The sequence below is a fragment of the Crinia signifera genome, chromosome 9, assembly GCF_055691185.1.
Source record: "Crinia signifera chromosome 9, ASM5569118v1, whole genome shotgun sequence".
Taxonomy (NCBI): domain Eukaryota; kingdom Metazoa; phylum Chordata; class Amphibia; order Anura; family Myobatrachidae; genus Crinia; species Crinia signifera.
The window spans coordinates 101,926,266-101,945,193 of NC_139225.1; the positions used below are offsets into that span (position 1 = coordinate 101,926,266).

General features: G+C 41.7%; 1 long non-coding RNA gene across 2 annotated transcripts in view; it reads left to right on the top strand.

The window, feature by feature from the left end:
• Positions 1-664: 664 nt before the first annotated feature.
• Positions 665-18,928, top strand: part of LOC146036668 (uncharacterized) — a 37,389-nt gene continuing 19,125 nt past the window's right edge. For both annotated transcript variants that reach the window (XR_014460915.1, XR_014460916.1), the window contains exons 1-4: positions 665-884; positions 2,984-3,086; positions 3,329-3,605; positions 8,240-8,363. This is a non-coding gene — a long non-coding RNA (uncharacterized LOC146036668). The remainder of the gene's footprint in view (positions 885-2,983; positions 3,087-3,328; positions 3,606-8,239; positions 8,364-18,928) is intronic.

Below are 18,928 nucleotides of genomic sequence, written 5' to 3' on the forward strand. Positions count from 1 at the left end.
GGTTTCGTTTCTAGGACCCTCAGTTGTTAATAATTTCACTTATACTGTATGTCCAGCAATCTATTGATTCATGAAACAAGTTGCTCCAATTACTGTAATCACCCAAGTAGTGCTCCGGTATAAGTAAACACAGTTCCTCACTTAATTGGTAGTCACAATCTTATGCAAAACTGTTACAATAGTAGAACGGCACAAAATAATAAAACATGTAGAAACAAACATAGATAGACTAGTAGCAACTAGTCTATCTATGTTTGTTTCTACATGTTTTTTTTTTAATATTTTTTTTATTATTTTCAATTGTTTCTACCTGTTTTATTATTTTATTATTTTGTGCCGTTCTACTATATAAAGCTTGCCATCACTATATGCTGATAATTATATTATAAAATTTGCTGAAGTGTCGGCCAAAAGACAGACTCATTAAGAATAGGTGATTTGATAAGGTGGTATCATCTGATTGGTTGTCAACCCTTTTTAAACACCTTCCCGATACCTGGGGTCATCTTCTGAAGAAACTGCCAAATTAGATGACGGAGAAACGCGTCAAGAGACCCCTTGTTTGACCATTTGATTGCCAGTGGGTATGGACTGTTAAAATTAGTGCATTGGAAGCTCTATTACATCGCCCTCCATTGTTCCCGCCTCACAGTGAGCCCGAAACAGCTGAGGTCCATAAGCCGCATTGATACAGAGAAGTGGGTTACCTTCTGCAGCAGCGGCACTAAGACTGCTAACAAACGAGTGTCCGCCCCCAGCCGAGTGTGTGTGGACTTCTCGCAGACGCAGTTGAAGTGAGCTGGTCTCACGCTGCGGTCTGCCTCTCTATGCAGCAGCCGCTGCACCCACCATTACATCGATTCCGGCGAATACCGTCTATGCTGGTATGTAAACAATAAGATCAAAACTGCATTCTACGGGCTAACCTAAACACTACAACCTGTTACTAATTGTAACAGTTTTGCATAAGACTGTGACTACCAATTAAGTGAGGAACTGTGTTTACTTATACCAGAGCACCACTTGGGTGATTATAGTAATTGGAGCAACTTATTTCATGAATCAATAGATTGCTGGACATATAAGTGGAATTATTAATAACTGAGGATCCTAGAAACGAGACCCTACTCCCAAATATAATTTTACTAAAGGATACAAAAGGATCAGTACCATTTCCCACGTCTTTCTTTGTCATTTTATGTGAATTTTTATTATTATAAATATTATGTTTGTTGACTATGTATATTAATAAAATAACAAAACTGTTTAAAATTTAATAGTGTCACGTGCGCTCTCTTAAACATTGCATTGTTTAAATTTGTATATTTCTGTTATCATGCTTTCTCACAAATTGAACTCTGTTGCCTCTTTGCTTTAGGGCACTATTTGCAGTAAGATACTGTATGTTCCCAATATTGGTACGTAAAATATATTTGTATTTCTGTGACTTTCTTTTGGTTCTTGAACTTATTCTCAATCAAGCTGTAATTGTTTTAACTTTAGTGGCTATCAACATTTAATTGCCAATTCCTTTGATTGTGATAATAGGGTCCCACTCATTTAGTTTGATGAGCTACTCCTCATTGCAGATGAAATGTCTCATTTCACCTGAATTGATATACAGTACCCAGGGCTATTTTTGGGCTTGAAAGCTATTTTGCAAAATGACATAATCAGGAATAGATTCCGGGCATTCCGGGACCTCTGCAGCCTGCCCTGCTGTCTGTCTCCTCCGCCACTGCTGACCCCACCGCTGCTTCCCTTCGGATGAGAGGAGAGCGCAATCAGGAGCCAGTCTGTGATGTATTATTGGCTTGTGGCCCAGTCACAGGGACACAGTGAGCAGAAGGAGAGACATGCAATGTGCTCTCTTCCCCTCCAAAGGGAAGCGGCGGCAGGGGAACACCAGACTTGGGTGCAGGCAGGAGAAGCTTGTGCTGCACTCTCCCCCCTCCCCAATAGCAGCAGCAACAACAACAATGGTGAGTTGCACTGCTGTTGGGAAATTCTGGAACTGTGGGGGCATACTGTATATATTTCTGGCACACCTGGTGGCATAGTGGGGGCATACCTGGCACCACTGTGGGGGCATATTCTCCACTGTGGGATCATATGTGTATCTGGAATTGTGGTGGCATTGTGTATGTGGCATTACTGTGGGTATGGGGGCATTGTGTAACTGGCACTGCTGGGGGTAATGTGTGCATATATGGCACCGCTGAGGGAATGTGTTAACTCCAGGTTTAACTCTCGTACCAGCCGGTAAACGAGATGAAATATTTGTTCTGCTTTACAAGAGGGAGAAACATACAAGATTGGGTTGTGAGAACAGATATTTCCTCTCGTTTGCCGGCTGGTACGAAAGTTAAACCCGGAGTGTAGCTATATGTGCACTGGATGCACCACATGCATACCATTGACTCAAATTTTTTTACCATCCCCATTCAGGGTATAAATACAAAATTAAACACATTCTGACTTGTACAACTTCTTATGTGGTGTGTCTTTTGAAATTTCCGTGTGGGCAAAACCATCAGGACGTTCCGAGAGAGAATTGCCCTCCAGCGCTCTGCGATATGAGCAGCACTGCAGAATACTATCAAAATGAACAACCTGTGACGAAATATTTTGCCCAAGAAAAGCATAATCTTGCTAGTCTCACCTACACACTGATTGACCATATCCCTAAATATTCGGGGGGGGGGGGGAGATCATAACAAATGGTTACTTCAATCGGAAACATCCTGGATCCACAAGCTCCAAACTGTTTCTCCTAGAGGACTTAATGAAAAAATGTCCTACAATATTTTTCTCTAATATACTTTTTCTCTTATGACAAGTCTGGCCAGTTCGGCTCTGTTTAAATTTTTCACTATTCATGATATATCTATATTATCCTCATCATGTTTGCAACATTGTCTTAAGCTTTGGTATGTCACTTGGTGTCACTGTATCTAGTTGTTCTTTTGTGGTTTCTCTACAGCGGTCACCGTTGCTAGGTTGCCTAGCAACCAGGATGCCTGGACGGGACACAGAGTGGGAGACGATGTGACATCTCCTTCACGTGCTGCAAAAAAGTTTTGAAGGTGGGATGCCTTTCCCAGAGATAACTGATTTAACAAGAATATCCCTGAGATTCTTGGGTCTTGAGAAGCAGGGCATCAACCTAGTTTCCTGTAGCCCTAAAGCAGGATCTGTTTGGATAATTCGCCAATTAGCCTTGGCTGATTTATTTTATCTGAATGAACATTGTATTGACATACCCAGGGAATAGTATATGTTTTCTTCTTATTCTTTCTTATCACGTCCATGATCTCCTTGTTCCCAGCTGCCGCATAATCAGCTGTACGCTGTACCCCCCAGCCTCCGAGATGCAGCCACCTGCCCGTCCCGCTATTGGATCCAGCAAGCCCGGATAATCTTTCGCGCTGTAAACAATGCCAGCGGACACACTAACCGAGTGGGTTACCAAGCCTCCGGCCACATTGATTCCGCCCACCCAGAGCTTCATATTCGGGCTCCCGCTACTATCAGGAGGGTTGAGCCATCGGATCATCTGGATCCCCAGCTTCAAAAAACCAAAGCCACAACCAACTCTAAAAAGGGTGAGATTATTGTTGCCATGAGACTGTGCCACTGCCATTGACTTTCCTATGCGTGTTAAGCTCACATGCTAAAAACGGCTTTTTGTGCATATGCTTGGCGACTTTGACTGACTCCCTACTGGTTTGGTCTAACAAGCTTACCCCCACTAATTGCTTTCTGGCTGCTACTAACCCCCCCCCCCCTCCCTCTTCCCAAACTTCATTCATGGAGACTACCATACTTACGTGATGTCACATATTACTAGTGCTTGATAATTTTTTTATGTGTTGATTTTAGAATTGTTATATTGTACATTGTACATTCATTTTTAGTTCATGTAAATATTAAATAATCTTTTTTCATGCAATCTATATAAATATTTCAATCCATAAGGTGTGTCTGGTGTTCATTTTGTTCAGAGGTATTTCTCTCAGAGTATAGAACCACCTGACAGCGCAAGGTGATAAAAACTCGCCAAGTTTTTTTCTTTCCCTATATTGAGTTCTAGCTAACTCATTTTTTTCCATCTGCAGCATCGGTGGTACAACATAATTCGGTACTTATGTAATATCTGGGCTCCCGTTTTTCTTATGAGACCGCGTCCGCTCGCCACGCTTCGGGCACGGTGGCTCGCTGCGCTCGCCACACTATATAAAATCAACTCCATGCGTAGTTGGATAGTAGGGGTATGAAAAAATGGGGTGCATTTAACATGGGAGCCCAGATAATACATAAGTACCCATATTTCAATTATTGATATTTTTATTATACCCCAATACTAAGCGCCAGTACCTGTCGGCTGTGAGTGGCCCTAAAAAAACCACACACTGCCCTCAGAATCTCCTCCTAGTATTTATATTGTGTCTCGACCAGTGGTAGCCAACTCCAGTCATCGAGAGCTACCAACAGTTCACATTTTCCAGACAACCTAGATGCTGTAAAGGTGCATTCATTACTCACTAACACATTTAAAAAAATGTCAGCCTTGAAAAAGAGTCCATTTGACTCGAAACGCGTTGCTATACACTGCACTGAACCAGGACCCAGCCCAGTGAAACTCTTGGAGCCTTGCAGGGTGTTGTTCCTGGGAACACTCTGCAATACCATCCTTAGGCTCCATCACTATTGCTGGGTAAGGGATTATCCTGGATTTGTATTTTATTAGATTTTTTTAATGATTTCCTTCATATGTTGTTATTAATACATTTTTGTGTGTACTAACACCCAGTGCCTACGGCTAGAGTCTCCATTAATGGGTACGTCTCGGATAGATTTCCATTAAAGCGGGGAACTAGACAGGGTTGCCCACTTTCCCCCTCCCTCTTTTCAGTAGCTATCGAGCCAGTTGCGTGTAGACTCAGAGAATATTTTAGCTTGCCCGGTGTGGGGGTGGGGGAGATGGGGGGCCTTGTCTCGTTATATGCAGACGATTTGTTGGTGGGCATGTCGGATTATGAGCATGATCTCCCCCAGATTATTTACTATCTACAGGAGTTTGGAACCTATTCTGGGTTAGTGATCAACAAAGATAAGTCACATCTCCTTATGGCTCCGGTAGAGGATGGGGAAGTACTTCATGAGAATAATACTAACATTCCTAGGGTAAATAGGTGCTGCTACTTGGGTTTTAATATATCGGTTAATTCGGGAGAGTACGTCGCATTGAATCTTCTTCCCTTGATAGAACAGATCAAGATAAAGTGTAAAAACTGGATGAAACTACCATTAACTAATATAGGTAGAGTGAACTTAATAAAAATGATAATTCTTTCGAAAGTACTATACGTCATACAGCATTCCCCTGGTCTATATACCAATCTCAATTTTTAGGAAATTGAAAGGGATATTATCCTCACTTGTTTGGAGGAATAAGATTCCTAGGATTGGATACGACGTACTCACCCGAGATCGGGATAAAGGTAAACTGGCTCTGCCAGATTTTAGAATATATTATGTAGCGGCCCAGCTGGGGCATTTATGGGAGTGGTTAACAGATGAGGGTCAAACAAAAGAGCTAGCGAAAATGATAGATCTTGCTATGCCAGGATGTTCACCTCTTCAGGCCATCCTAACATCTAGATGTAGGAAAAAACATCCACAAATATTAAATCAAGCTATTAAAGTGTGGAAATGGAGCTCAGATAGATACGAATATAATGGACTAGATCCAGATACAGCCATTTTTTCATTGGACACTCTACAAAAAAGGGAATTACAACAACTAAGGTCTAAAATGGACATAAAATCTATTGGTCAAATCTTACAGCAAAATAGAATGAAATCTTTTAATGTGCTCCAAAGAGAGCTAGGCTGGGGGGATAATGAATTGTTCAGTTACAGTATCTACAGCTAAAAAGTGCCTTAGAGGAATATGTTAAAAAATCAGGGAAAGAGATCCAGGATAGTCCAGTGAAGATTTTAATAAAAAAAACTGATAATAAAAAGAATACCGCTAAATTGTACAAACAGATAATGGGTAAAATCCATGAGGATGGGCTTAACAGTCTCTTTGAGAAATGAAAAAGACATACCTTAGCTAACAGAGGGAGAATGGGAAATAGCCTTGGTAAACATTAGAAACTCCACTAACTCATTAAGAGTTCAGCAAATTCAATATAATATTGTTCAGCGAACATATTTAACTCCACAAAGAATAAGTAAATTTTCAGGCAAAGAACCCTCCCCCTGTCCTAAGTGTAAACAGACGGGTGGTAACTTTTGGCATTTAATGTGGAAGTGTGGCGAAGTTCAAAAATATTGGGTTAAAATACAAGAGTTTATGGCTAAATTAGGCATCCCGCAGCATGCTTTTTCCGCTCGATTCTTGGTATTGGGAGTATGGGCTAGTGGAGGGTTGTCTGCTGACATGAAGAAATTTGCAATTGTCCTAACCTCATTGGCAAAGGTATGTTTGGCCCGTACCTGGATGGCCGATGAGGCGCCGGTAGGGGGGGACTGGATCCGCCTTGTCAATGAGGTATTTAAAAATGAGAGAGAGATATACTTGGTAAGGAATAGCATGGAGAAGTTCTATAAAATATGGGGATGTTGGTATAGATCCGTTTATTATGGGAATTAATATAAGATTAATACACGTTAAAAATATAGTATAGTATTTTTGAAATAGCAACTGAATGAGGGGAAAAAATAGTAAAAGAGGATGCACAATATATCGTAAAGTTTACACATTAAGGTTTAGGGGGTAATGAAATGAATTAATATTGTATATGTTGGGATCAAAATGAGCAAGAATAATAGATATCACGAATGAGATAAGGTTAATAAATATACCTAATCATATTTATATATATATATATATAGTATTTACAGAATATCACATTAAGATATATAGATAGTTGAGTATTGGATAAGAAATGTCTATGTTAAAACTGTACACTTGTAATAGAAATAATTGGTAATGGGTGTGATAATTTCTCCATGATAAATTGATATATACCATAAAGTAGAAATACCCTGCAGATAGAACTATAAGGCAGGAAAGGGGAGGCGGGCATCTAGGTATACTTAAGTCAAGACTTAAAGTGCAATATGGAGTCAGACCATGTATGTTTAGTGTTTGTATGTATAATGTTTGTATTTTGTATTCATGTATATTTTATGCTGCAAGAAAAAATCAAATAAAAAAGTATTTAAAAAAAAAAAAAAACACCCAGTGCGGCAAAGCTTCTCTCTATTCTTCCAATCTCATATTTTAAAAGATCCACAGGTGGAGCTAATTACTTCATTTGTGATTCTGTGAGTAGTTCTGGAAACCATTAACTGTTGGTAGCTCTCAAGGACTGGAGTTGGTTACCCCAGGTCTAGACCATGTGTCTGGATGTGGGGGCACCAGAACCAAGCCACTTTAATTGGAATAGTGCCAATTCTGCTAAATTGATATATATATATATATATACACAGGTTGAGTATCCCGTATCCGAGTATCCGTTATCCGAATTATTCCGAAAACCATACATTCCAGAAAGTGAATAAAAAATATTTTTTTTGCTAAAAACTCACTGGGGACATTTGTAACAGTACTACTGGTGACATGATATGTAACTGGCACTATATATGTGCAAGAAAATGACTGCTTGGCATTCAAATTCAATATCTGAGATAGTACACAAATTTTGTTTCATGTTTTGAAACCTTGTTTTTTGAACAAATAAAATATATTTGTGTGTATTTTATGTGGTAATAAAATATATTTGTGTGTATTTTATGTGTTTATACAGCATACATGCAAGATACTTCAAAATACATAATTGAAATATTAAAATATTCCGAAATACGGAATAATCCGTTATCCAAAATTCTCCTGGTCCCGAGCATTTTGGATACGGGATACTCAACCTGTATTTAAAAAAAAAAAAAAAAACGACGGGCATTAATCCTGAAACTTGTTTGATTGAACTCTTCATGGAATCAAATTATCTTTGTTTTCACCAAATGAATAATGCTCCAGAGTGACACCTTTTTGCGGTTGGATATAGATCATCATAGGTCATGTATAGTTACATGTTCTTCAATATAAATTCTGAATTACCATGTGCAAATAACTGCTATAGTAACAATTGTAGCGTGCGCCCTATTCTACTATGAGTTAGACTTTGAAATGCTATTGACTAATTTCCATGGTATGTGTTCCCAGCTATGTCACAGTGGCCAGGGACAGTGTCCTGAGAAGCACTGGGTTGCTGAGGCAACTCGTGCAGATGGATGACTCCAGCAGTGGGGGACGCGGCCGGTACCCGGAAGCAGGGGGCATAGGGACAGTAAGTATTTAAACCTTTCTATCGCACATGGCGGGTATTTGTTAGTCTGTGTGGTTGTTGTGTGTCCGGACGAAAATGCAAAAGCAGGCATTGAAAAGTTGACATTGCTGTAGAGACCCTGTTTTATTATTATCGCACTATAAAATTCTTCAAAATACCCCAGAAGTGACGCTGTCTGTAATAACATTTGAAACGTTGGATCACCTGATCGTTTGACTACTGTATTTATTTCTGGAGTGCCACCCGTCTGTGTTGTTTTATATTGGAGCGGGTCTTATCCCCCTCTCCTGGGAGGGCAACCGATTTGTCTTTTTTGTTGCTGCATGGAGTGCCGGCCACCCTCTGGACCCACTATATATATATATATGGCCTGCTACGTTCAACCAGCTTCACTCACTAGATGGCTGCTTCTCCGGTATCCCGAGTTCATGCTGCGCAACCCAGCGTTAGCAACTACAGAGACCCGGTAGATGTGACAGTACGGACCGTGTGAGCTGCATTTGCCTGTTTGGTATATGTTTTTAACCTTGTGGTAGCCAGCCCACACAGCCCTTGTTTTAGGTACGAGCATTTGTATGTAGTACCGTGGAGTGTGTATACTCCGATTAAAATCTCTTTTAATACACCAGGTAGCGCTCTCTTCCTTTTCCTTGTTCTACCCAGATTGCCTTCTCCTGTGAGCCCGGGAGCCGTCTCTGACGTGGTTGATTGAGCTGCAGTCTCACCTGAAAGACTCTGGTGTACATACCCCTGTGTGGAACACAGGTGGATTGCTGGACTTATTGACTTACATTCAGCGCTACATAATCCACAGTACTATATATATATATATATATATATATATATATATATATATATATATATATATATATATATATATATATATATATATATATGTCTCCTTATGCCGGCACTCCAATTCCGCAACTGCTCCGGTGCTAGGTCCACAAAAATTCATATACTTCCAAATCAAGAAAGCACTCGGAGACTGTATAAATACAATACAACTGTATTGAAGTGGTTAAGTACTTTCGGCAGCGTACTGCCTTCCTCAGAACCTCCTACAGCAATAACATAGAACAAACATTGCACATATATACCCCCCAGATCTTACCTGTCAGCAGCGTCTCCCGCCGCGTGCACCGTCTCCCGGAAGTCTTCTCAGCTGATCTTCCGGTCTCCGCAACAGCGTTGCCATGGTAGCAGCAAGCTTGCTTTCCACCAGCTTCCAGCTGTGCGTTCCACCGCCTTAGACAGCCGAGACAGGCTGGGCAGGGTTTGGTAACAACGCACTCTGCGGGGGTCTGCATGCCATACAGGTGACCTAAGTTGCAACACAATATACAACAGTATCATTTAATACATTAAAAAACCGCATATAATATAATGAAAGAAAAACCAAAAAAACAAAAAACATAAAAAAACGTGAAAAATAACATAAATAAAACAATTACAGAAAATCAACCACTGCCACTGGTTAATTGCCAATAATACAGATAAATTTATACAAGGCTGTTCCAGTTGATCTTGTCATTGAGGCCACCTGGCTTGGTGGTCCCCAAGCGCAAGATCCACTGGGACTCTCGAATAAGTAAAGCCTTCGCTCTATCTCCTCCACGGTTAGAGACAGGAATTTGATCTATCATGAAGTACTTCAGATCCTCAAGCACATGGCCAGCGTCCCTAAAATGTCTGGGGACAGGCTGGTCTATGTCCTTCCCTCTTAAAACCTCCAGCGGCGTGGGTGTGCTATGGGGTCATCCGTAGCACCCACGTACGCGAACATCTACATGTTCATGGTAGAACAGGACATGTTCTTCTCTGATCCCGATGTATCTCGTAATATTATTATGTATACGAGATACATCGATGACATCTTTATGTTGTGGTCCGGGGGAGTACAGTCATTCATTAAACTCATGGCTGACCTTAATGAGAGGGATTTTCCTATCAAATTCACTTTCACATATGATGTGGCTCGAGCAAATTTCCTTGATGTATCGATTTTGCTGGAGACAGGCAAATTTCAAACGTGTGTGCATAGTAAGGAGACCGACCGAAACACGCTACTTAGGGCCACTAGCCACCATCCCCCAGCCTTAAAACGAGGCCTCCCTCTATCACAGATGATGAGGGTGGCACGCATTACTAACCGTGAGGAACTTATTCCTGAAGAGTTGGATAAGATGGTTGTTAAGTTCGAGGCCCGGGGTTATGATACTGAGCTCCTTCTTAAACAAAAAGCCACCGTTCTTTCTAAAAACAGACAGGAACTTTTTGCCACTAAAATCAAACAGCCCAGTAAAACCATCCCCTTTGTTAGTGATTTTACTACGGCCAGCCCTATCTTAGGCCGTGCCATGAAAGCATTGTGGCCCATTGTAGGCACTGATCGGGACTTGCCTTCCCTAGCAGGTGTCAGACCTCTTCTGGCTTACAGGAGGGGTAGGAACTTGAGGGATCGTCTTGTCCATGCTGACGTGACCAACATCAATGTGTGCCTACCCAATGTGACTAGAAAACCCCCCGGCTGCTATAAATGTCTTTGTGTCACCTGTAAATTCCTTGTAGCAGGGAGAACATTTAAACATCCCCACCTTGACAAAATATGACATCCGTCAGGTCCTTAATTGTAATTCAACTCATGTCCTGTATGTGGTTACATGTCCGTGCCACATATACTACGTGGGTCAAACAATTAGGAAATTTAAAGAGAGGATGGGGGCACACAGGTCCTCTATCAGTATGATTTTAAGAGGGAAGGACATAGACCAGCCTGTCCCCAGACATCTTAGGGACGCTGGCCATGTGCTTGAGGATCTGAAGTACTTCATGATAGATCAAATTCCTGTCTCTAACCGTGGAGGAGATAGAGCGAAGGCTTTACTTATTCGAGAGTCCCAGTGGATCTTGCGCTTGGGGACCACCAAGCCAGGTGGCCTCAATGACAAGATCAACTGGAACAGCCTTGTATAAATTTATCTGTATTATTGGCAATTAACCAGTGGCAGTGGTTGATTTTCTGTAATTGTTTTATTTATGTTATTTTTCACGTTTTTTTATGTTTTTTGTTTTTTTGGTTTTTCTTTCATTATATTATATGCGGTTTTTTAATGTATTAAATGATACTGTTGTATATTGTGTTGCAACTTAGGTCACCTGTATGGCATGCAGACCCCCGCAGAGTGCGTTGTTACCAAACCCTGCCCAGCCTGTCTCGGCTGTCTAAGGCGGTGGAACGCACAGCTGGAAGCTGGTGGAAAGCAAGCTTGCTGCTACCATGGCAACGCTGTTGCGGAGACCGGAAGATCAGCTGAGAAGACTTCCGGGAGACGGTGCACGCGGCGGGAGACGCTGCTGACAGGTAAGATCTGGGGGGTATATATGTGCAATGTTTGTTCTATGTTATTGCTGTAGGAGGTTCTGAGGAAGGCAGTACGCTGCCGAAAGTACTTAACCACTTCAATACAGTTGTATTGTATTTATACAGTCTCCGAGTGCTTTCTTGATTTGGAAGTATATATATATATATATATATATATATATATATATATATATATATATATATATATATATATATATATATATATATATATATATATATATATATATATATATATATACAGTGGTCGAAGTGGAAATTTTGAAGTGGGGGTATGGAAATTTTGAAGTGGGGGTATGGAAAAGTAAAGAGTGAATATAGTGCGCACCTTCGGACACCCCCCTGTCCATCAACGTCCCCTGCCAGACTGCCCCGTTGTACAGGGGTATTACAAAAGCACAATATGTGCTGCTGAGTGATCAGAGAGCATCCTGAGGGGGGAAAAAAACTTTTTTTTTTTATCTTCAGATTAAAGTGGGGGTATGCCATACCCCCGTATACCGCCCCACTTCGACCACTGTATATATATATATATATATATATATAGTGGTAGGAGGATCCGCACACTGATGGATAACAAGGCAACAGGGAGGTGCTCCACTCTAAGGGAATCAAAATCCCAAATATAATTCTCTTTGCTGGAAGCAGGCACTCACCAAAACGAACTCAGAGCAAGTTGAAGTAGATGGTTTAATCAATCATCATGTATGTCGACGTTTCGATCCGCCACAGGGATCTTTGTCAAGACAGAGTATGTCACAAAATAGGACAGGCAGCACCAGGGAGTGTACATGTATGGTGTCAGTGGTCGGCTTTTATGGGATCACTGAGCTTAATGGGAATACACCCACTTCCTGTATGGTAAAGAACGGAAGTGGAGTAAAAAAATACCATCAGCATTAATCTAACAGACTCATAATGATGTTTAAAAGAGAGCCTGGTTGGCGATTAGCATTCTGCAGGAGTTTGTAATATGTAGCTGGCGTGTAAATAAGCCAAAATGCATTTGAAGACGCAAACAAGCGAGACAGGAAGCGGTGTGCGTTCCACCGCCGTGGAACGCACGAGCTTCCGGGTACTCGGCTGGAATGAACCAGCCGGATGTTGGTAACTACATAACAGGAAGTAGCGTGCGTTCCAGCAACGTGGAACGCACGCAAACCCGGAAGAGGGGGCAATGGACAGCAATCATGATGCTAGCGCAAACACCAAGCACTGCCTGATGTCACTAAATATTGGATTTTATCAGAATGCGCCGCATATCACTCCTGAATATTAACTAATCGCCACAATGTCTCAAAAATTATTTATTAATCTAGATATGGAGAACTAAATTTAACACTTATATTGTGTGACCATAAATATCCGACCAAAACACACTACCTGATACATCACATGATCTGATAATTAAGCAACTTCAAAAATATGCATATTAAAAAACATAGAAAAGCTAACAGACTACCAAGGAGGTCTGTTCATAGAAAGTTGACGACAAGAAATATTTATGAGAAAAATGAATAAAAAATAAAATATAAAATGAAAAAATCGAAAAAATCACAAAAGGAAGAATCAGCACGGTCTAGAAAAATTGAAAAGACTTGAAGACAAATTATCTCTTACAGAAAAATGTTATAAGAAATATATTCATTGAGGCCCCGCGGGGCTACTGTCCCCAGATCATAAATCCACCTGGCTTCACGCTGGTGCAATTTTTTTGCACGATCGCCACCACGCAGAGGAGGTGGTATATAATCGATAAGCATACACCGTAGGCTGGCCACCGAATGTCCATGCACTAAAAAATGTTTTGCCACCGGTTTGTCCGATTTCTTGTTTTCCAGGGCCTGACGGATGGACAGGCGGTGATTTGCCATACGTTCCCTGAAGCACCTTGTGGTTAATCCCACGTAATACAGTCCACATGGGCAGATAAGGATATAAATAACAAAGGATGCGGTGCATGACAACCTATGCCGTATCTTTATTTTCTTCCCAGTGTGCGGATGGGGAAACGTTTGTCCAATCAACATCGATCGACAGGTGGTGCAATCGGCACAGCGAACACACCCGAGGCGTTGTGTTGGTAACCAGGTGGCTGTACCAATGTTGGGCTGTACCTGTGGCCTCATAAGCATCTGCTTCAGGTTTGGACCCCGTCGAAATGACTGCATAGGTGGTATTTTGCTTATATGACCCATTCGTGCATCAGTGGCCACAATCGGCCAATATTTTTTGATGGCTTTACCCATGTCATCTGATGCTGTGTTAAATGTGGACGCAAAAATCATGCGGACCTGTCCAGATTTTCTTGGGGGATTCAACTGCTCTTTTTGGTGCCTGTTGCGTGCTTTATATAGGCATCTGGTGATGGTTGTTTGTTGATAACCCCTTTCGAGGAATCGCAAGCACATCTCATCGATTTGTTCCTGTGCCGTAGAATCGGATGAGTTGTTCCGAAGAACACGTATGAATTGGGAAATAGGGAGACTTTCCTTCAGGGAACACGGGTGGTGGCTTGTAGCGTATAGCAAAGAGTTACGATCTGTATCTTTTCGATACAATGTGAAACCGATCTGTCCATCATTTTTGAACAATGTAACATCCAAAAAATTTATTTTGGTAGCAGAAATGCTATATGTAAAACGGATGGTAGTGTCCAACTTATTCAGGTGATCTATCATCTCAATGAACTCCTTCTCGGTGCCCACCCAAATCAAAAAAATGTCGTCAATAAATCTTTTAAAACTCAAATTTTTTTTAGAAAATAAAGGCATAATTTGCATATTCTCATATTGGTGCATATACAAGTTTGCATATGAGGGGGCCAGGGATGACCCCATAGCGGTCCCCGATCGTTGTAAGAAATATTCTTTCATGTAGCAGAAATGATTTTGACGTAGAACCATCTCCGCCAATTCAAGTAGAAATTCTGCTGGTGGACCACTATGGAGACCCCCCTGTAAATTGGCCCTCAATGCATCCAGACCACCCTGATGGGGGATCATCGTATACAATGAGGTGACATCCATAGTCACAAAGAAAGCGGAGTCAGGTACGTCACCCAAGGTCAGGACTTTCTCAAGAAAATCGGAAGTGTCCCTCACATAACTCCACATGTTTTGGACATACACTTGTAAAAAACTGTCAATATAGGTGGCTATAGGCTGCAACACGGAACCTACCGCCGATATAATCGGACGGCCAGGTGGATCATCCAGTCTTTTGTGGATCTTAGGTAACGTATAGATATACGGACAGACTGGATGATCCACCTGTAGGTAGGCCAGAGTGTCTTTATCAATCAAGTTGGCCTGCAGACCACGGAGCAGAACAGTATCTACCCGTTTTTTGATATTATGCATCGGGTTGGTACCAAGTTTTTCATAGGTATCGAAGTCTGCAAGCTGTCGCCGAATTTCGGCGTCGTATGCTAACCAATCCTGCACAACAACTCCCCCACCTTTATCAGCCTGACGAAAGACAAGTTGTCTGTTTTCCATCAGGCCACGCAGGGCTGAGCGCTGTGGTGCGGAAAGGTTGTCATAACGTGGCACTAAATGGTGGGTAGACATCTCTTGTTCAACCAGCCGCGTGAATGTGCGGATGCTGGGGTTCGCTGAACCAGGGTCAAACGTGCTATTTTTCTTAAATTTATTGACCTCTGACATTTCCCTAGTCTGGGGTCCAAAAAATTCCCGAAGGCGCAATTTGCGACCAAATTTAAAATTGTCAACAGACCAATCAAATTTATTTGGTCTAACTGTCGGGACAAAAGAGAACCCCAAACTGAGGACTTCAAGTTCAGCCTCTGTTAAATCCTGGCTGGAGATATTGAATACCAATTCACCTACTTTCCCTTCCCTCCTCTTCTTCTTCCTTCCCCCTGCCGCCCCTCCTCGTGGGGTATTTGCTGGGCGGTGCGAAGGATCGGGGAATTTGCGTGTGACCCTTCCTAAAAAAGATGAAGATGACGATGCTGATGAGGCAAAGTCTCTAGGTGGTCTCCCTTCACCCTCTGAATTCGATTGGGAGGAGCTATGATATGAGAGATTCGGTCGGGATCTAAATGAACGGGTTTCACCCCTACTTTGGAATTTCCGCGTTTCACCCTTAAGCCACCTGTAAACCTGGTGATTAGTATAATCCTGGTTAACAACCTCTAGTTTTTTCTTTTTAAAAGTTATGAGGTCGTTTTGGTAGGTACTAATTTGCTCACCAAGTTTCTCGAGCCAATTAGTACTAGAATCACTAGCCAAGACTGGCGCAGAGGCTGCATTAAGGACAGCGATTTCACTCTTAATTTTGGTCAATTCTATGCCAACCTCCTCAATAACCAAAAGGAGGAGGTCAAGTGAACATTTGTTCAACACACCACACCATCGGGTGCAGAAGGCAAGGTTACCACGCCCGATGGTGGGTGTGTTGCTCACTCGAAAACCCCTCGGTATTCTCTTATTTCTATAGTAATCTGACAAGAATTGACCGTGAAGTGTCAAATCAACCTCTCTCCTTCTAAGCTTGAGAAGTTTGTGATATAAGTCAATCGCCTTATCGTCTGGTAAGGACGAAAACTCAGAATGATGAAATAAGACCTTTTCGGCCTCGTCATCAGTTAAGGAGATCAGTAAATTCTGAGCTCTATCAAGAGTCGCGTCATCAAGCATAGAAATTGGGGGTTGTGACATAATCAGATCAAATCCAAAAACACAATGTAGCCAAACAAGATATATATGCACCAGAGCAAATTGTTGTACAAATAAACAAGAGATTTTTGAATAAACAAGAAAAAAGATAAATTAGGCACAAAAAAATTTGGGACACCGAGGACTGAGTACACACTGAGCAATTCACCTCAAAAATTGGACATTTCAAGAAAAAATCAACTCCTAGACAGTGCTGAAAAGGCAAGAAAACTATTAAAAAAGCTAATTACCACATAGATGCGATGTAGCTTTGCCCACTCCTGGATGCATGCATAGTCCCAGTTCAAAAGGAAATCCGTGCTTTAGTATTCTTCAGAACCCAATTAAGGGTAATATAGGTGCTGGAACAAGGAGATATCCGAAACCGGCAAAGTCCCCAAATATAGTGGTAGGAGGATCCGCACACTGATGGATAACAAGGCAACAGGGAGGTGCTCCACTCTAAGGGAATCAAAATCCCAAATATAATTCTCTTTGCTGGAAGCAGGCACTCACCAAAACGAACTCAGAGCAAGTTGAAGTAGATGGTTTAATCAATCATCATGTATGTCGACGTTTCGATCCGCCACAGGGATCTTTGTCAAGACAGAGTATGTCACAAAATAGGACAGGCAGCACCAGGGAGTGTACATGTATGGTGTCAGTGGTCGGCTTTTATGGGATCACTGAGCTTAATGGGAATACACCCACTTCCTGTATGGTAAAGAACGGAAGTGGAGTAAAAAATACCATCAGCATTAATCTAACAGACTCATAATGATGTTTAAAAGAGAGCCTGGTTGGCGATTAGCATTCTGCAGGAGTTTGTAATATGTAGCTGGCGTGTAAATAAGCCAAAATGCATTTGAAGACGCAAACAAGCTAGACAGGAAGCGGTGTGCGTTCCACCGCCGTGGAACGCACGAGCTTCCGGGTACTCGGCTGGAATGAACCAGCCGGATGTTGGTAACTACATAACAGGAAGTAGCGTGCGTTCCAGCAACGTGGAACGCACGCAAACCCGGAAGAGGGGGCAATGGACAGCAATCATGATGCTAGCGCAAACACCAAGCACTGCCTGATGTCACTAAATATTGGATTTTATCAGAATGCGCCGCATATCACTCCTGAATATTAACTAATCGCCACAATGTCTCAAAAATTATTTATTAATCTAGATATGGAGAACTAAATTTAACACTTATATTGTGTGACCATAAATAACCGACCAAAACACACTACCTGATACATCACATGATCTGATAATTAAGCAACTTCAAAAATATGCATATTAAAAAACATAGAAAAGCTAACAGACTACCAAGGAGGTCTGTTCATAGAAAGTTGATGACAAGAAATATTTATGAGAAAAATGAATAAAAAATAAAATATAAAATGAAAAAATGAAAAAATCGAAAAAATCACAAAAGGAAGAATCAGCACTGTCTAGAAAAATTGAAAAGACTTGAAGACAAATTATCTCTTACAGAAAAATGTTATAAGAAATATATTCATTGAGGCCCCGCGGGGCTACTGTCCCCAGATCATAAATCCACCTGGCTTCACGCTGGTGCAATTTTTTTGCACGATCGCCACCACGCAGAGGAGGTGGTATATAATCGATAAGCATACACCGTAGGCTGGCCACCGAATGTCCATGCACTAAAAAATGTTTTGCCACCGGTTTGTCCGATTTCTTGTTTTCCAGGGCCTGACGGATGGACAGGCGGTGATTCGCCATACGTTCCCTGAAGCACCTTGTGGTTAATCCCACGTAATACAGTCCACATGGGCAGATAAGGATATAAATAACAAAGGATGCGGTGCATGACAACCTATGCCGTATCTTTATTTTCTTCCCAGTGTGCGGATGGGGAAACGTTTGTCCAATCAACATCGATCGACAGGTGGTGCAATCGGCACAGCGAACACACCCGAGGCGTTGTGTTGGTAACCAGGTGGCTGTACCAATGTTGGGCTGTACCTGTGGCCTCATAAGCATCTGCTTCAGGTTTGGACCCCGTCGAAATGACTGCATAGGTGGTATTTTGCTTATATGACCCATTCGTGCATCAGTGGCCACAATTGGCCAATATTTTTTGATGGCTTTACCCATGTCATCTGATGCTGTGTTAAATGTGGACGCAAAAATCATGCGATCCTGTCCAGATTTTCTTGGGGGATTCAACTGCTCTTTTTGGTGCCTGTTGCGTGCTTTATATAGGCATCTGGTGATGGTTGTTTGTTGATAACCCCTTTCGAGGAATCGCAAGCACATCTCATCGATTTGTTCCTGTGCCGTAGAATCGGATGAGTTGTTCCGAAGAACACGTATGAATTGGGAAATAGGGAGACTTTCCTTCAGGGAACACGGGTGGTGGCTTGTAGCGTATAGCAAAGAGTTACGATCTGTATCTTTTCGATACAATGTGAAACCGATCTGTCCATCATTTTTGAACAATGTAACATCCAAAAAATTTATTTTGGTAGCAGAAATGCTA